The sequence below is a fragment of the Pongo pygmaeus genome, chromosome 4 (genome assembly GCF_028885625.2).
Source record: "Pongo pygmaeus isolate AG05252 chromosome 4, NHGRI_mPonPyg2-v2.0_pri, whole genome shotgun sequence".
NCBI lineage: Eukaryota > Metazoa > Chordata > Mammalia > Primates > Hominidae > Pongo > Pongo pygmaeus.
The window spans coordinates 111,157,702-111,175,236 of NC_072377.2; the positions used below are offsets into that span (position 1 = coordinate 111,157,702).

The 17,535-nt window shown below is 34.3% G+C and overlaps 1 long non-coding RNA gene across 1 annotated transcript in view; it reads right to left on the minus strand.

The window, feature by feature from the left end:
• Positions 1-2,483: 2,483 nt before the first annotated feature.
• LOC129037544 (uncharacterized) overlaps positions 2,484-17,535 on the minus strand; it is a 282,527-nt gene continuing 267,475 nt past the window's right edge. The window contains exon 5 of the long non-coding RNA XR_008502840.2: positions 2,484-3,765. This is a non-coding gene — a long non-coding RNA (uncharacterized LOC129037544). The remainder of the gene's footprint in view (positions 3,766-17,535) is intronic.

The window sequence follows — 17,535 nt, forward strand, 5'->3', positions numbered from 1 at the left end:
AAGTTTTCAAGAAGTTAGGGATCGTCAATTGTAACAAATCCTAAAGCTGGTTCATGAAGGGTTAAGAGTGAAAATGTCCCTTTAGATTGGATTATATACCTGGATTATGCATAGAGTGCTTAAGTCAGAAGCCAGGTGGTGGTGTGGGTGGAGGGGCGCTTGAGAAGTGAAGGAATGTGAGGAAACAGGAAGCATATCTCTAAAAAAGAGTTCTGAAAATTCTAAATTCTGACTAATAAAGCCCAGGGCCAATTCAACAAGGAATCTGAGAAGATATAAGCAATTCCTAGCTTGTATTGTGTCCAATTGTTTGCTGCACAGCGTCCAATCTGGGACATTCTGCCAAAGTTTATGAACAATTCCAAAATGCTCAAAACATATTTGTCAAAGAAAATACTTCATCAATTTAAATTCAATGTGTGAAAATGGTTATGGTAACATCATTAGAAATTTGGTCGTTATTAGTATATGCATTTTACTAATTTTTCATGGGAACTTTTATTTTTTAACATGGAGAATCCAAAGACTTTCAAAATATGAAGACTTTGAGTAGGACATGGAGAGATAAAGTTTAAAAGATCCATTATCGTAAAAGTGTTTACACTTTTTTATCGTAAAAGTGTTTACACTTTTTTATCGTAAAAGTGTTTACAATATTTTTGAATATTGGTTTCAGAATAAATTATTTATTACTAATAAAGTTCCCCATTATAATTTTTGATAGTATGCTCCATGAAGTCAGAAACCTCATCTGGTTAGCACACCATTATATTCACATAACTCAGAATCTGGCTCAAAATGAATGCGAAATAAATACATGGTGAATATTTATAGTGCTCACCTCGGTTACACTGTTCATTCACATGCATATTCTCACTGGGCCTAAATATATCTAAATTCTTTTGTTTTAGAAAGAGTGAGACAAATAATTGATATGTAGTATATTATAATTTATGTGTGTCCAGGCTTATCTACTAAAACATCAGAAAGCATAAATGAGTATTTGTAGAAATTTTATTGACATCAGATTCCAGATAAAGTTTACCAAAGCAGAACAATGTGAATCTAATTCAATTTTTAAACTTCAAGTTTCAATAAACAACATTAAATGTTACTACAACATCATTCTCAGCACAGTATGACTTCTTATAGCATTGCAGAGAAAGATAACCAAATTTGAGGTCAAGATAGGTTTGTTTTTATTTTAAGTTTCATATAAAATTATTTCACTCAATACACTTAAGGTGAAGATGTTCATTTCAACTACCAGCTTTTCACTTTGGCTCTAAACTTAGTAGAAGACCTTTAACTTCCAACACATTTGATCATTGTATATCATTTCTACAAAGATTAATTGCACAAAAAGATAATCTTTCAAATGTGAATATGAAACAAAATAATAAAAATATATTTAAATTTGATAAAGGGCCAGGCACAGTGGCTTACACCTGTAATCCCAGCACTTTGGCAGGCAAAGGCAGGAAGCTCTCTTGAGGTCAGGCATTTGAGACCAGCCCCGCAACATGGCAAGCCCGGCAACACACATAATTTAAAAGTTAGCTAAGTGTGGTAGCATGCACCTGTAGTCCTAGCTACTTGAGAGGCTGAGGTGGGAGGATTGCCTGGGCCCAGGAGTTCAAGGGTGCAATGAGTCATGACTGAGCCACTGTACTCCAGCCTGGACAACAGAGTGAGACTCTGTCTCTAAAAAAACACCTAACAAAATGATTAAAATGTTTGTATTAGTCTGCTCTCACATTGCTATAAAGAAAAACCTAAGACTGGGTAATTTATAAAGAAAAGAGTTTTAACTGGCTCACAGTTCTGCAGATTGTACAGGAAGCATAGTGGCTTGTGCAGAGGCCTCGGGAAACTGAATCATGGCAGAAACAGAAAGGGAAGCAGACACAACTTACGCAGCCAAAGCAGGAGGAAAGGAGTGGAGGCGCCACACGCTTCAAACAACCAGATCTCATGACAACTCACTCACTAGCATGAGAACATCACTCAGGGGAAATTTGCCCCTATGATCCAATCACCTCCCACCCAAACTGCACCTCCAACATTGGGGATTACAATTCAACATGAGATTTGTGAGGGAACACAGATCCAAACCATATCAATCTTCAAATTTAATTCTGTATAACTCTGAGGTGTCTTCAAAAGTACAGGTTGGGAAAGTAGTTCATTTTCACTTACACTTAAGAGCAAGGATAAAAACTTTGGGTGGAAGAACAAAAACATCATTATAGACATTCTCACTACTTTATTCTCTCAAAGCATATTGGCAGAAATGTACCACGAGAGTGAGAACAGTTAATAAAAAAGGATATGTTGCAATGCAATGTTCCAAATAGGTCCTGGAATTGTTGCTTGATTTTTAATGCTTACTTTTAAAATAAACGAATATGATTACCCCCCGTTGAAAATAAAATGCAAAACTCTTATTCAGTAAGGAAAAGACGGAGAAATCTATTACAAATTAGGCAAATTCTTTACCCCTTTATTAAACTTTGTTTAAATTGAGAGGCATGAATAATTCCTTTTTATTCACACTTTCATAGTGACTCATATTCTATCTTTTCTGTGTCATAAACTAGTATTATAGCATTTTCAGGAATGGATGCATTAATAATAATATGGCCATTTATATTCAGACTTTAGCAAACCTCACCTTGAGGGACCTTTTGTCTCATTGACTTGATTCATTATTAGTCTAACTAACAGGATCCCAGTTTCTCAGTATCAGTGTCCTATTTAGTTCTAATTTGTAACATCATAACCTTTGCTTAACCTCTCATTCAGGGAAGTCTTACAGTTCCTCTTCTACACTGAAACATTGCATAAATATTTAAATGTTAATTCAGAGAGTGTAAGAATGATGTCAAAATGTCCCTTAGAGCCAAAATTTCGTTGAATTTGGAGTAGTAGCATTATAATATGATCTAAAAATTCAAAAGGTGTCAATTTTTCCCCTCTGGCTGAAGTAGTGTTTATTCATGAAAGATTTTTAAAACACCTCGAAGGTCTGAGGGTGTTCTCCCTATAGTCCTTTTATTTTAAAGACAAATGAGAACTTGTCAAACAGTTCAGAAAATTGTGCAAATAATTATGGAGATGCGAGTCAAGAAAGCTGCATTTCCTTACTTCTCAAAATGTGGCTTTGATAAGTCAAAAAACTTTTCAACCTGCTTATCTTGTACGTTACGCCCACAAAATCCCTGAACTAATCATAGCTTATGAAACTATGTTGTCAAAATAAAAAAATTATAAAGGTATATAAACTTGATATTAGATTAATTTCAGCAGTCATTCAAAGTAGTAATTTAAATACTGAATTTGAGATAAATGCTTCCAGTATTAGGTAGAGATCTTATTTTAAAAGTAATATGAGAATTCTTGACATGCCAAGAGATCAAATTTAAAAGAACTATATATGAGAGTTTTCGATTTGGCAAGACTGCATACTCAAAAATAAATCGACATTCCACATGAAAATTTATTCCAATAAAAATATTGTTGAACTCACCGATTTTCATCTTTTGCACTAACATTGCATAGAGTGAGACCTTTTTGGTTCAAAATAACAGAGGTAATGATTGCTCGTTCTTCAATTTTAAAGTCATTTATCTTCACGTCTTCTTCAGGATCCTAGATTCTTACTGACCAAATTATGATTTGCAGGTTTGACAACTTGTGGTTTCTGTACTGCATGTTCACGCTGTAATCCATGTTGGTTAGTGGTCACTGAAGTCCACTGTGTCACTGAAAGAATCAAATGACAGAGTTCAGATGAGGTAAGAAAGTGGTATGACATGATCCAGTATTGTTGCAGAAGGTCAAGAAGGTACACTGAGGATTTCTTACAGGCACAAATGGAACTTGGAGGTTTAAAGGGAAGTTAGCCCAGGGTAGCTGGCTAACACTCTCTCAATCAGAGGGCTTTGAGAAAACTGAAATTAAACAACATCGTTAACAAGACACAGTCAACTAAAGTAACTAGTTGTATTTACGGAGCAGGAACATACGTGAGAAACTCAAATGTTATGTCATTAATGCAGTATTGCCTATGCACTTGGTACTAGACCTATTTCACAGATGAAGGAATTGAGACTCAGAAATGCTCAAGAACACACAGCCATTAATTGACAGAGCCAAATTAATCCCAGTCCTCCTGACAGTAAGTTCACTGCTCCTCCCACCAGACCACTTATCCTCATCCACGGATTCGAAAACTTCTCCAAAATATATGGGAAGCCACCACGGCATGACTAATGTTTCTTTTGCCAAGCACATCAAAACGAAAACAAAAAAAGGCTGCTTCCAATCATCATCAGTTCACAAAAGAAAGGGCATTTTACTCTTTAAATTAAATAAATTTATTGTTGTGAAAAGTGGAGTATTTCTCTTTTTTTTTGGTCATTTCACCACACGTTGGTGAAACGTCTGCCTTGGAATGGAGTGGTTCGTAGATCACTATTTAGGATCCTGTTCTCTGCCACAGCTACCTTCCAGTATCAGTCCAGAATCAGTGCTGGAATTTCATTATAGCTGAATCATCTGCAGACAAATTTTGGAACACTCTCTAGAATATGTATCATATTTCTTTGATTCTAAGTCACATTTTAATTTTTTAAAATTGGGATATGACTAAAAATTTCAATAGACATTTAATATAATTATTTATTTTCTCCACAAATGCTGTATTTAATTCAGCAATGCATCTTTATAATCACTGATACCATAGTCTACAAAAATGCTGTTTGTTTTGAATGAACTGATAGACATTCAGACAAAAAAATATAAAATATATTTAACAATTTCCAATTCTCAATATACAGTGACAGGAAAAGAGCACTCACTCAGTAACTGTCTGTTACTTAGAAGTGAAATAAAAGAGACAGATTTCTATGCCTCTCCAGATACCTTTGCAGGATTCTAATGTAGTAACCAACATCCTCTATGAAACTGAAGGTTAACAAAAAGCAATCAGAACATGAGGTTTAATTTATTTATTTTTGCCTATAAATAACTCTCTTATCTAGGGTATCGAGAAATGATGTGTTCTGGTTAATAAAATATTCTGGTTAATAGACTACCCTACTTAATTCCATGTGTATATCACTGATTATGAAAAATTAAACAACAATAATATATACTTAGCACGAAATTAGACTGAAGTAAAGTATTATCTTTTCCTTGATGACTTAAGATGTACTTCAAAGCCTCAAGTTTATCATTATGGAAAATCAAGTGCTGTAGTGTATAGATGAACCAGGTAATTTGAACTCTTTTGCTTAACAAGACGTTAAATAAACTATATTTTTCACAGTTCATGCTCTTTAATAGATTAATCCAAAATAACATTGCAATTATGAAGCGTATATGATCTCAAAAATGGACTTTTTCCAATTTTGTTTTCTTCTCTATATGTCTTGCAGAAATATAGTGATATATAATTTATCCTATATTTTAAACTGACTATTGCACCACAAATATTTTCCAGATTTAGTGGCAAAGTCTTAATATTTACAGCTTTCAGTAACTGAATAATATTCCCTCAGGTTGATTCGCCATTATTCATTCAAACTTTTCTCCATTTTTGGCCATATTTTTTCTGCTGACATGAACATCTTACCTTTCAATACATTTCTTCAAAGCACTTACTGCTATCTGAAATTATTTGCTTAATGAATTACTTTTGTCTTTATTGTTAAAATAGAGTTTCCATGAGGGCAAGAACTGTGTGTATCTTATTTATTGCTGAATCCCCAGAATGTAGTACAATACCAAATATATTGTATGAGACCCAAGAACACATATTGGAACATGAATGAGTGCATGAATCATTGTGCATATTTTTATTTGTTTAGGAATATTTCTCAAAAATGGGAACTTGGGCCTTGGTGTTTTTTGCTTTTAGTTCCATGAGTACACTCCAGTTACAAGTCTAGATAGGAAAGTGGAAATCCTGAGTAGTTCTTATAAGGAGCTTTGTAAAACTCAAAGTTGGTAAAGAAAAGTGATATGAGAAAGACAGAATGACAGTGAGGATGAACAAGCAAGATTCTGATCTCAGAAGAAAGCTTAAGAGCCTGAGGGAAGCAACAGTGAACAAAATGTAGGGGAGTCAAGGGGATCAGAGAATAAGAATTATCAATGAAAATGGGGTCCTTGGGGAATCATTACTGCATAAAATTGAAAAGTCTAGGGGAGATAAAAGGGAGTCAAAATAGAGAACAGAAAATTATCAGTAAATTACCCAATGAATCCCCGAAATAAGCTGACTATTGGACTTGCCTAAAAACAATTTTTTCTCCTTTTTAATAAAAATTACAAGCTTCAGCCCTGGAAATTCTAATTCAGAATGCCTGGATATTGACCTAGGAATTTGTATTTTGAAAATATCCCCTGGACATTAAATTAAATGATATCATTAGATATAGAATACAAAAGACATGTAATAAGAAGAAAAATGATGCTATTAATTTTAGGCTGATAATGCTAATATTTGTCACTTAGATTGTACCTGGATTGTGAGGATTTTTACAAGTATTGGGGAATTCTAAAAATAATTATATCTACTCCTATATCTAATTGTCAATTATTCAAGCTCTATTATATACATATCAAGTGTTAGTAATTAAATAATGACACACTGTCATAAAACAATTTCGATTAGTCTCTTCTTCAGCATGTGATTTTCTGAGCTCTAAGTTGAAACAATCAAGTATATTTCATTCAATTGACAGAAGAGCTATGATGGCTTTTATAGCCCATTATTGAATTTTTACAGACTGCTTGCTTTAAACATGCAACTTCTATTAAAGTCAATGGAATCATACCAAGGATGCCTTGGAAAAATCTGAAAACATTAATACAAAGTGCCTTCTAGTCAAGCTGCCCCAGTATCTGGTTGTTTTTATGTAATTGTGTCTTCAAATTCAAATCATCTAAGTTACCGACCATAAAATATGAATTTTTGCCCAGTTCAAATTTGTTCTTAGTCACAGACTGCTTTTCATTTAACTTCTCTAAAGTATCTAACTGATGGAAATGAGATGGTCTAACACTGAAATATCCTTGAAAAAGCTGCTCTCACAAGATCTGCAGGTCTATTTTATAGATCAAAACATTTGGCTTTGCCCTGAGTAAACAAACCACCAACCTTTTAGAACCTATAAGGTGATACCAATTTTTGAAAATGGGAATCAAGCTTACCTAAGAATAGTTTTGAAATGATGCTAGAGTATGTGTTGGGAATTAATACTGAAGGTTTAGCAACATTTCAGGAAATATAAACTCCATGCTTTGAACTATTCATAGCCATTATCAATCTCAAATGATTTTTAGGTGTCTGTTTCATAAAGACTTTTCCGTAATTTATTTGGATGAGTAAAAACCATATTTAGTTCCACAGAAAACAAGCAATGTAAGAATTTATAGAGACCTTTGTCTTAAAATCAGACAAGTTGTCTTCTATTCCTCTTTTCATTTCCTCTTGGCAAAGTGACCATAAACAGGGGACATTATGTCTGAGTCTCAGTTACCTCATATGTAAATGGGTGTAATTTCATCTGCCCCTACCTAGGCCGTGTCCAGGTGAGACTAAATAAGCAGACATGTGAGCATGACAAAAATGTAAAAAGCTATACAAATTTAAGAAATTTCATTGTTACATTCTATCTTGTAAGGCAGCATAAATGTTAAATGTTTTGTTGGATTTTTCAATACATTTTCACAGTAAGTTTGTTAGTGGAGAGTTTCTGTAAGAGACTCTGAAATGCATCAAGACTGGTAATGAAAGTAATTCCATTAAACGTGTGTAGTTCATTAAGTTATTCCACATGGCACTCAAATCATTAGTATCTTAGATGTAGCAAGGAAGATTGTGAACTAGTGGTGACAGGTATAAATCTACTACAGAGACAGGGTTACTTTACATGAAGTAGGTATTACTCTAACTCTTGCTATGACTACAAAACACTTCTATTTATTTCCTTTTTTAAAAAAGCCAAGAGTTCCCATTTACTTTTGAAATGTTAAAGAGTTTCCTCACAACCTTAGTTGGATCTTTTTTTCTTTTTTTTTTACAAAACACATGGTGCAAATTGACTGTGAAACATCCACATCTAGCTCATTTAGCACAGAGCACTGAATCACTGTCTTGGCAATAATGAATTTGCTTTCCAGATTAAATCAAACTAATTATATTCTGGTTACTTGACTGTGGAGTCATATGACACCACTCTTAATTTGTTTATGCCATATTACTCATTGGTTAAGAGACAATCTATTCATACGTTGTTCAGTGGAGAAGGTCGTTGCCATTATACACACATTAACATACTCATGATTCAAAGATGTTGCTCCTGATGGGTTTATTCCCTCCTGTGAGCAAGGTTTGACTTGAGATGTTTCTGCCAGTGATAACTCTTAACCACGTAATTCAAAAATTATAATGTGCAAGCTTGTAGCCATTTGTATGCTATAAGCTTAAGTTAAACTTTGTCAATACTGTTTTCAATTCATCTAGAATAGAAGAGAAAGAGAGACAAAGTGAATTTATCATAGCTAATATATGACATGAACATCTGCTCATAATAAGCTAGTCAAAATTAGTTTAAGTCTATCAGGCACAAGGAGAATTTAAATGGTCCAAGACAAGTTATCCAGGCTAATGAAGAGACTGCTGTAAGAATATCGCTGAGATTCTTTAAATTTTTGTATTATCTGCCAGCCATACCCTTCTTTAAATCCCAGGTTGAGACTGTCACACTGACATCTCACATTCCTCACTCCACTCCTTAGGCTGGCTACTAGACACAGAGACAAGAATTGTGATGTGATTTTTTTTTTCAATATTCTTCTCACATTCACTTTCTATCTCATTTTGACTTTTTTTCTTCTTTTTAATTTAATCCTATAATCTCCTTGAACTTTATTACAGGATATTTTCCACTGATCCATCATTTTTAACAAAAGCCTCCCTATCAGAAAGTGACAGATTCTCATAATTTGAGAGGACGGCTTTAGCGAAGCAATCCTGCTTGTAAACTTCCTCCTCTTCAAATCACTTCTTCCGTTCTTCCATGACTTCCGTCCCGAGGCTGTTTGAAAGCAACACAGAAGACTTTCAGATTAGCCCCCTGAGATTTCAAATCCTGCCAACAACACTTATTAAGGGTCTGTGGCCTAGATAAGTTGCTTAACTATTCTGTATCTCGGTTTATTTGTAAAATAGAGATAAACAATATTCACCTCATGAGATAGTGATAAGGACTAAAAGTGATCAAGCATGTGAAAAATATTGGCATAGTACAGGATACGTAATATATTACTCTATAGGTTGTCATAATTGAATATGAAGTTAACACTCTTTCACATCAGTTGTGCCAGTTCTCTCCAATGTAATGACTCTAAAACATTCCTTACAATTTAATTCATACTATCACTTCAAAAACTACTTCATGTGTATCAATCAGCTTCTGATGTATAAGTCACCCTAAAACTTAGTTGCGTAAGACAATGGTGAATAATTATATCTCTTTGTTATCCATAATTGCGTAGACTGGTCAGACTGGTCTTCTGATCCAGCCTCAACGGTGGTGTAGAATGGCCTCAATCACATGCTTGGGGCCTCAGCTGGAGTAGTTGTGACGACTTGGTTAGAACTGCTGGGGCCTTTCTTGCCTCATGTCCTTATCTTCCAGCAGGCCAGCCCAAGTTTTCTGACATCATGGTAGAAAGATTCCCACCAACAAAAAAGAAGAAGCCCCAATGTTTGTGTCATATTAGTGTTAAATTTTTAGGTACAGAAAAAACACTCAAAGAATATATTTGAAGCCTGACAACTCTCGGGTTAATACTCCATTTCCGCTACTAATTCTTGGAATGATCTTGAGCAAGCTATTTATCTTCTATACAAACCAGTTTCCTCATCTGAAAAGTAATTGAATAGTACAGGATTAGTGACAGAGTAAAATAGGATAACATGAATAATTTCATTGATTTAACAGTTGGCAATTGGTAGAATAAATGTTAGTTTCCTTCTACCACCACCTGCCCTTTGAGTTTTCTTTGTTTTTTTTTTTTTTTTTTTTTTTGGCATTACCACCAACACAATTACTACTCCATTACTTCACATAAAAACCCAAAATATCCCAGTGTTCCTTATCTGGGAACTGAATATTGCTGTAGTTATTATACTAGATTAAAATGTTAATCCAGAATCATAAAATCCACATTTTTATACTTAGAACAAGAAATAATATCTATCAGAACTATTCCTACTTAGTTAATATTAAATTTCCCTCTAATTATTTGCTATTGTAAAGCTAAGACTTCCACAGGTAAAAATTAAAGAATTCATGGCACAATTAAATGGGTCTAGTTTCTCTAGTGCCTTAAAATAAATAGATTTTATAAATAAACAAACCAGAAAATCTATAAGCCAAAATATTGAGAAATGTTTTCTGTATTAGAATTCCTTAAAGATACATAAAAATCCTTATTTAAGCACATTCAGGGATGCATTTAATAAATATGGAAAACTATTTACAAATTACTTAAGGTTATTAGGGTGTTTTCTGTTGATAATACTTTAGTACTGTAAAAATTAATAGTAAAGAAAACAAATGTACAAATGAGTAAGACCAATATTAAGGACATTTAGCTATTTGGAAAAAAAAAAAAAAGAGAGTACCATTCTTTACAATTTCTTTGAAGAGAATAAACTTGATTGGACCATTATATATCAGTAATGATGCAAACATCTGTGTGTCACAGCACTTCATATCTAAAATCAGGGGTTAATCTCATAAGAGAAGACGTTTTAGCTTCTATGGGAAGAAAAATCTGCCTTTTCACTTCCCAAATCAGAGATGTCTCTCCTCTCTCCCCATATAGCAATCCCCTGCCCCACCTCTCCCTCCTGAGAGGAGGAAAAACTAATAGGGTTGGTCACATTCAGGCCACTGTTTCATTGCATTTACTATTCAGCAGAAACTCACAGGCCTCCAGGGAATGGGATTGGTAAACAAGGCCAAGGCCCTTTAGGGCCTTGCCATCTTGTCCTCTTCTTCCTTCTTCTCACTTGTACACTTGGTCCCTCGGGAGTTCTCACCTACAGGAACTTAGCAGCTGAGTAACAATGAAATTGAGTCTTAGGTGATACATAGAATACTAACTGGTCACGCACCTGAGGCGGGTTCTCTCTGACACAACTGACCAGAGAGCTCAACTTTGCAGCATCAGACTACTAGCCAAGTCCACATAAAACAGCCCATGCTGTCTCATTTGTCATTGTTCCTTGTGGGCATAGCTTCTTCAAGAACTTCAAGTGATTGACAAGGCCTTATTTAGGCATTCTCTATTCCTTGGTGATAACACTGAGTGCCATCACAATCTGTTTGGTATTTATCAGTATTCATTGTAGACAACATTTCAATACTTCTTTCATTAAAAACAGTGACATTAAAATACTGGCAGAATATCTCACAATAAACAATTTTTTTAGTTCTTCTGAATCTACTGAAATATTGATATAAAAGATATCCATGGCACGGTTTTACATTGCTATCTTGGAAATATGGAAGGAAGTTAAAATCCCAGATTTTCCTAAGCCCCGGCAGTGTAGCTTATTTAGCCAGAAAATAAGATTTGCCATAGAAATGGCAGAACAAAAACTAACATCCACAAAACACTGACTATGAACCAGGCACTGCTCTAAGACATCTGCATTATGTCCTTTTTTAATACTCACAAGAATGTGAGACTTTGATGAGGTTTTGCAATTAACCCAAAATTGTTCATGTCGAAAGGGGGGAAATCAGGATTCAAACCTGGTGGTGATTTAATTCTAGAGTCTAAACTCTTAACTATTCCCCAGTGCTGCCTCTGATGAAGAAATCTTTCAGTGGACAATACTTATTCAATCATTAAATATGTGAGAAACTTCTATATGCAAAACAATCTGATGGATGCTGCATAAAATACAATAATGCAGAAGTTATGGTGTCTATCATCAAGGAGTTGATAAACTTGTAATGCAGTAATGCATCACAAGTATCTCACATCAAAAATGTACATAAATATGAGTAATGATATGGAAGAAGGGTAAGGTATGGAAGAAGGAAAAGGCTATTGCCTGACAGGAAGATCTCGGCCAAATCCTCTTCAGCAATTTCCTTCAAAGTACTAAAAAATCTTAGATCATGAGTTAGATTTTAGTATGACAGAAAAATAAATGACAGGAATGTTTCTGTTCCACAGCTGCAGAAGAATTGTCAGAAACATGCTTTATCCTGATGGAAGTTTAAAAACCAGCTAGTCACTTCAAATTTAGATGGTTCAACATATGATGACCACATATGTTTTGAAGTATTTAATAATCAAATGTAAATAAGGGAATAAGATCAAACCCTTCACTAGCTACTTGGTTTTGATGAGTTGTCATCGCTTACTCCTGTTTTCTATAAATAGATTAGGCACAATGACTTCAATTTAGTGTATAATTATTCCACATCTACTGTGTACAAAGCATGGCAGGTAAGTCTGGTCGCATGGCAGTAGGGCACATGAAGGTAAAATAGATCAGTCTGCCCCAGGGGAGACTACTCACTAACCTAGAGCGATAGGGAGTACATAGAGTACATAGAGTCATTTTAAACACTACCAAAAGAGACCCAAAAAAGCCTAAATTTTAAATGGCCAGAACACCATCTGTCTGTGTTCCTTTCATCTAGGCTGCAAACTTTAGTAATTTGTATTCATGAGGTCATATTCTCAGAGTTGTTTGTGTTCCACAATGAAAAAAATGATGTGAACTTGAGTAAGCATCACTTGGATTGTGTGAATACTAAGGATGATCTTTTATGTATAACTATTTAAATATTCATAATTTTATTGAGTCAAATGTAGTTTTTTTATTATTATTATTATTATTATCATTATTATCATCATTATTATTATTATTATTTTGAGACAGAGTCTTGTTCTGTCACCCAGGCTGGAGTGCAGTGGCACAATCTCGGCTCACTGCAACCTCCACCTCCCGAGTTCAAGCAATTCTCCTGCCTTAACCTCCTGAGTAGCTGGAATTACAGGCTCCCACAACCATGTCCAGCTAATTTTTTTGTATCTTAGTAGAGATGGGGTTTTGCCATGTTGGCCAAGCTGGTCTCGAATTCCTGACCTCAGGTGATCCACCCAAAGTGGATCAGCCTCCCAAAGTGATGGGATTACAGGCGTGAGCCACCACACCTGGCCTATTATTATTATTATTGTAATGCAGTTGCTTTCCAATATTTTGTTGTTGCCTTTGCTCTGTCCTGGAGGTCACAGTCACAGTAATATCACCGCCTTAGTTCTTTCTGCTTCTTAGTCATTTCTTCCTATCTGTTGTTGAAGTTCCTTAACCCTTCAATTTTCCATGATATGATGGCTTTCCTTACCAAATTTGATCTATCAGAATTTTCCAGAGATGTGAATCAAAATAATAATAATAAACTCTATTATTCCTTAAACTGTATGGTCTTTCAAAGTTTCTAATTTCCCAAATGTGTTCAGATGTTGCTATTAAAAAAATAAATTGTACAGGTGTAACAATAGAAATTAAGCATAGTATCGAGGAAGGCATTTCCATAGCCATTAAAGAGAATAGGTTCAGAATTGCAAAAGGCAGGACAAGTGATCATAGATGACTAGCATATTTTATTCTAAAATGCCTCATCCTCATTCTTCTTTCAAAGGAATGTTAAAAATAAATTTACCAGTAGTACTAAAAATAAGTGGTTCTTACCTTGCTACGGTAATAAACTCAGGAAAAGAATAACACATATATGCAGAAGAGAGAAGGAAGAAATGGCTATTAGTATTCTATGAAGGAAGGGAATATCACAGGAGAACTTCAGCAAATTTCACAATGTAATAGACAAGCTATTCAAACTTTCCACTGAAATATGTGTTGGCAAACATAGCCTAGATTCTGGTACGTGCTACGTATGACCTGGGAGACATAATTGTCTTCCCTGAGTTTCCTCTCTTTACTTCCATAGATCTGAAGAAAGCTTCCTCTGGATTGGCAAATACTCTATAAACAAAAGTTTTATCACTGAAAACCACCTATCATTACAATAACTAAAGAAAAATAATTCAAGTGATTGGATAAGACAAAATTATATATACAAAGTAAACATGTCTTGGTTTTGTTTAAGTATACATTAGATGACTTACTTGAAGGTTTACAATAACTTTGCAACTTGTGTTTTTATTTCTAGCTCAAAAAAAAAAAAAAAAAAAAAAAAAGTAAGGCTCCTGTATAGCTGACTAATGACCTTGGAGCGGGTTGTTAGCTGAATTTCTACAAGCAATTTTTTTGGTTTGTTTGTTTTGTTTTGTAAGAAAGAAGAAAAATTATTTAATTTTGAACCAACTTCTATCTAGTCTAGCCAGCTTGGCTCTTACAGATGTTCTCTGGGCTAGCTTTAAAGAAGTTCCCTCTAGCTGACAGTAAGAATCTTTTTTGCCCTCATCTACAAAAATCAGTCTGCAATTGACCTCAGGCATTTCAGAAGAATAATTATTGACCACCAAACTTCTTTGTTTGTTCAGAGATGGGAGGGGAATCAGTTGTATTTCAATATCTTTTCTCTGGATGGCATTGCTAATATTTCTGAGAAGTATATTTTGGATGATTTTGCTGATAAAAGAAGAAGGAAATAGAAACATGAAAGACAAAATGAAGATCATCTTGGATTTAACTCCAGGTCCAGGGGCAATTACATCTTTGACTCAAGCATCAAAAAGTGAGAACATTTCAAGAGAATCTCTGGCCCAGAGGAAATGAATCAACATGACTTTTAGTAATCAGATTACCATATATCTTGATGAAGATCAGCAGCAACATAAACCTGCAATTTCCTTAGCCAACAATGAAAGCTTATAGAAGGCTATGTTCACAGCTGTCAGAATAGCACATTCCTTTACCTAATGGCTTTGGAGAATTTAATGAAAAGCTAGCCACAAAAAGAAACAACAACAGCAACAAACAAAAACACCTCTGAGCTTCATGATACATAGTAGCCTAATAACAGAAATGTCAGACAATCTAATATGAATCCATCATTAGGTTTTCAGTTGGACATATGCTACAAATAATTTCACTATTTTCAACTTTATTTTTCTGTGTGAAATCAGGGAATAAAATTTCACACATAAATACATATATTACACATACGTAGAGCACCAGAAAAGATACTTGCACAATAGTAAAGAAACTTCTTTAATGGGAGAAAATAAAGCCAAAACAGAATTTCCAAAGACACTGACTTTTCTTTCTCTAGAGCACCAACCTTTTCTCAGCCACCAAATACACTTTTTAACCTCAGGGAAACAAGCTACTGTAGATGCTGGAGGAATTACAATTATATCAGTACTTGGAAAGTTTCCAAATTGTAGAATGGAAAACAAAACAACAATAACAAAAAAAAAAAAAAAGGAAAAGAAAACTACAGAAATTCAGCCAATCACAATCACTATGGATATCAAAGAAACACAGTTTAGCCATGGGAAAAAAAAATATAAACACATATATTAGCCAAAAAAAGAATGAACATATGTCATTTGCAGCAACGTGGATGGAACTATAGTTCATTATGTTAAATTATATTTATATATATGTGAATATATATATTTGAATATATATATGTTTTTGTTACTTTCACATGTATATATATGTGATATATATATATCACATATATATACATGTGAAAGTAACAAAAATGGAGCTTTAAAAAATAAAGCTAGTATAAACTAAGGAAAACTAAACCATGAGAAAAATCACTGATTGTTCATTAATAGATCTGGATCTATATAAGCTACATAAGAGTAAAATCTGAATATAATCTGTGCAACATTTAGATAATTATCTTGCCTGACATTTTTCCTAACTCCCTCCTTGTAGAGAAAGACAGCTGCCTGTCCACCTATCCATCCCGCCACCTGGGAAGATATATGACACCCATTTACACATAAAATTTCACCGAATACAGCTTATACTAGATAATGTCAATGAATAGGAACTAGCAAGAGGGAATTTAAAATACCCAAAGGGAACATTTTACTTAGGAAAGGAGTACCTGAGATCTAGGCCACTAATAATGAAAGTAATTAGAGTAGCACTTAAGTTGCTGAGTATCACAACAAAGTAAAACTGTAGACAGGTTTAAAGTTTAGAAAGCTTTTGACACCAATTAAGTGCTGGAGATTTTCATTTTGCTGTTTTCTTAATTTTTTTCCTTTTACTTAATTGGCATAAGCTTTTCCATTTGACCTTTGTCCTATGATATGTTCAAAGTTACCTCATTACACTTCTCAATACACAATAGAAGTCAATCATCTTCTTAGTCCTAAAACAACAAAGTGGACCAAAGTGGACCAAATTGGACCGAAATGATCTGTTTGCCTCTATAGATCCCCTAGTCCAAAGTTCTCATTATGATTTGTTTATGTCAGTGTACACTTTCTAAGGTATTAAAATAAAACCCATTCATTTATAAATAGAAGAAATACCTTGGAATTCTATAAGCAAGGAATTTAATGCGATTAGAACAATTACCATTTTGCCACAACACAAAGAGAATCCAGTGAGGCAGAAAACCTGGCCTCAATATAGAAGACTTCCTAAGGGCATACGCTGATTGATACACAACTTCAAGAAGTCAAATCTGTCCTCAGCTGATACTAGAATAGGACAGACATTTCTGAGGTTTGCTTCTAGAAGGATAACATAACTCCACCGCATTTGAAAATAACGAACTTTCACATTTCCAGACAGATTGCCTACATTCTCTCAGTAGCCACAGATAAATAGGATCTTCTGACATCTGCAGAACATTACAATTACCCAAATAGAACCTAGAATAGGGTTCTCAAAGTTTCCCAGCAATGTCAGCATTATCTGGGTATATGTACAAAATTAATTTGGAGGTCGCACCCAGAGGTACTGAATCAGAAACTCTGGAGGTCGGAGTCGAGAAATATCTGTTTAACAAGCCTTGCAGGTGATTCTGATGCTGTTGAAGTGTGAGAACTACTAAACAAATAGTTGTTTAATTCAGTCTCCATTCCAAAGCAAACCTATAGTTTAATAATATGACAAGCTGAGTAAAGAGCTGAGTCAGGTAAGGCTTGGGTATTACTCCAATAAATGTCACCCGGGAATTATCTTGGCCACTAATGATTATTAGATATTGGTATAAATGAAGACAGTATTTCACCATGATTCTAGTGTGCTCTGTTACTCATGAATGAAGCATAATTTAAAATAGTTTAAAGGGAAAGTTTCTATTTATAAATGGGGTCTGGCCCATTTAATCATTTCATATTTTTCCTTATGATAAGGAACTGCAGATATATGGTGTTATGACATTTAAATTAATATGCACACACTGAAACTCTAAACAAGCATGTTATTAAAATTTTCACGGAAATCAAAGGCCAAAGCCAATAGTTATAGCCTTTCTAGCTATAAAA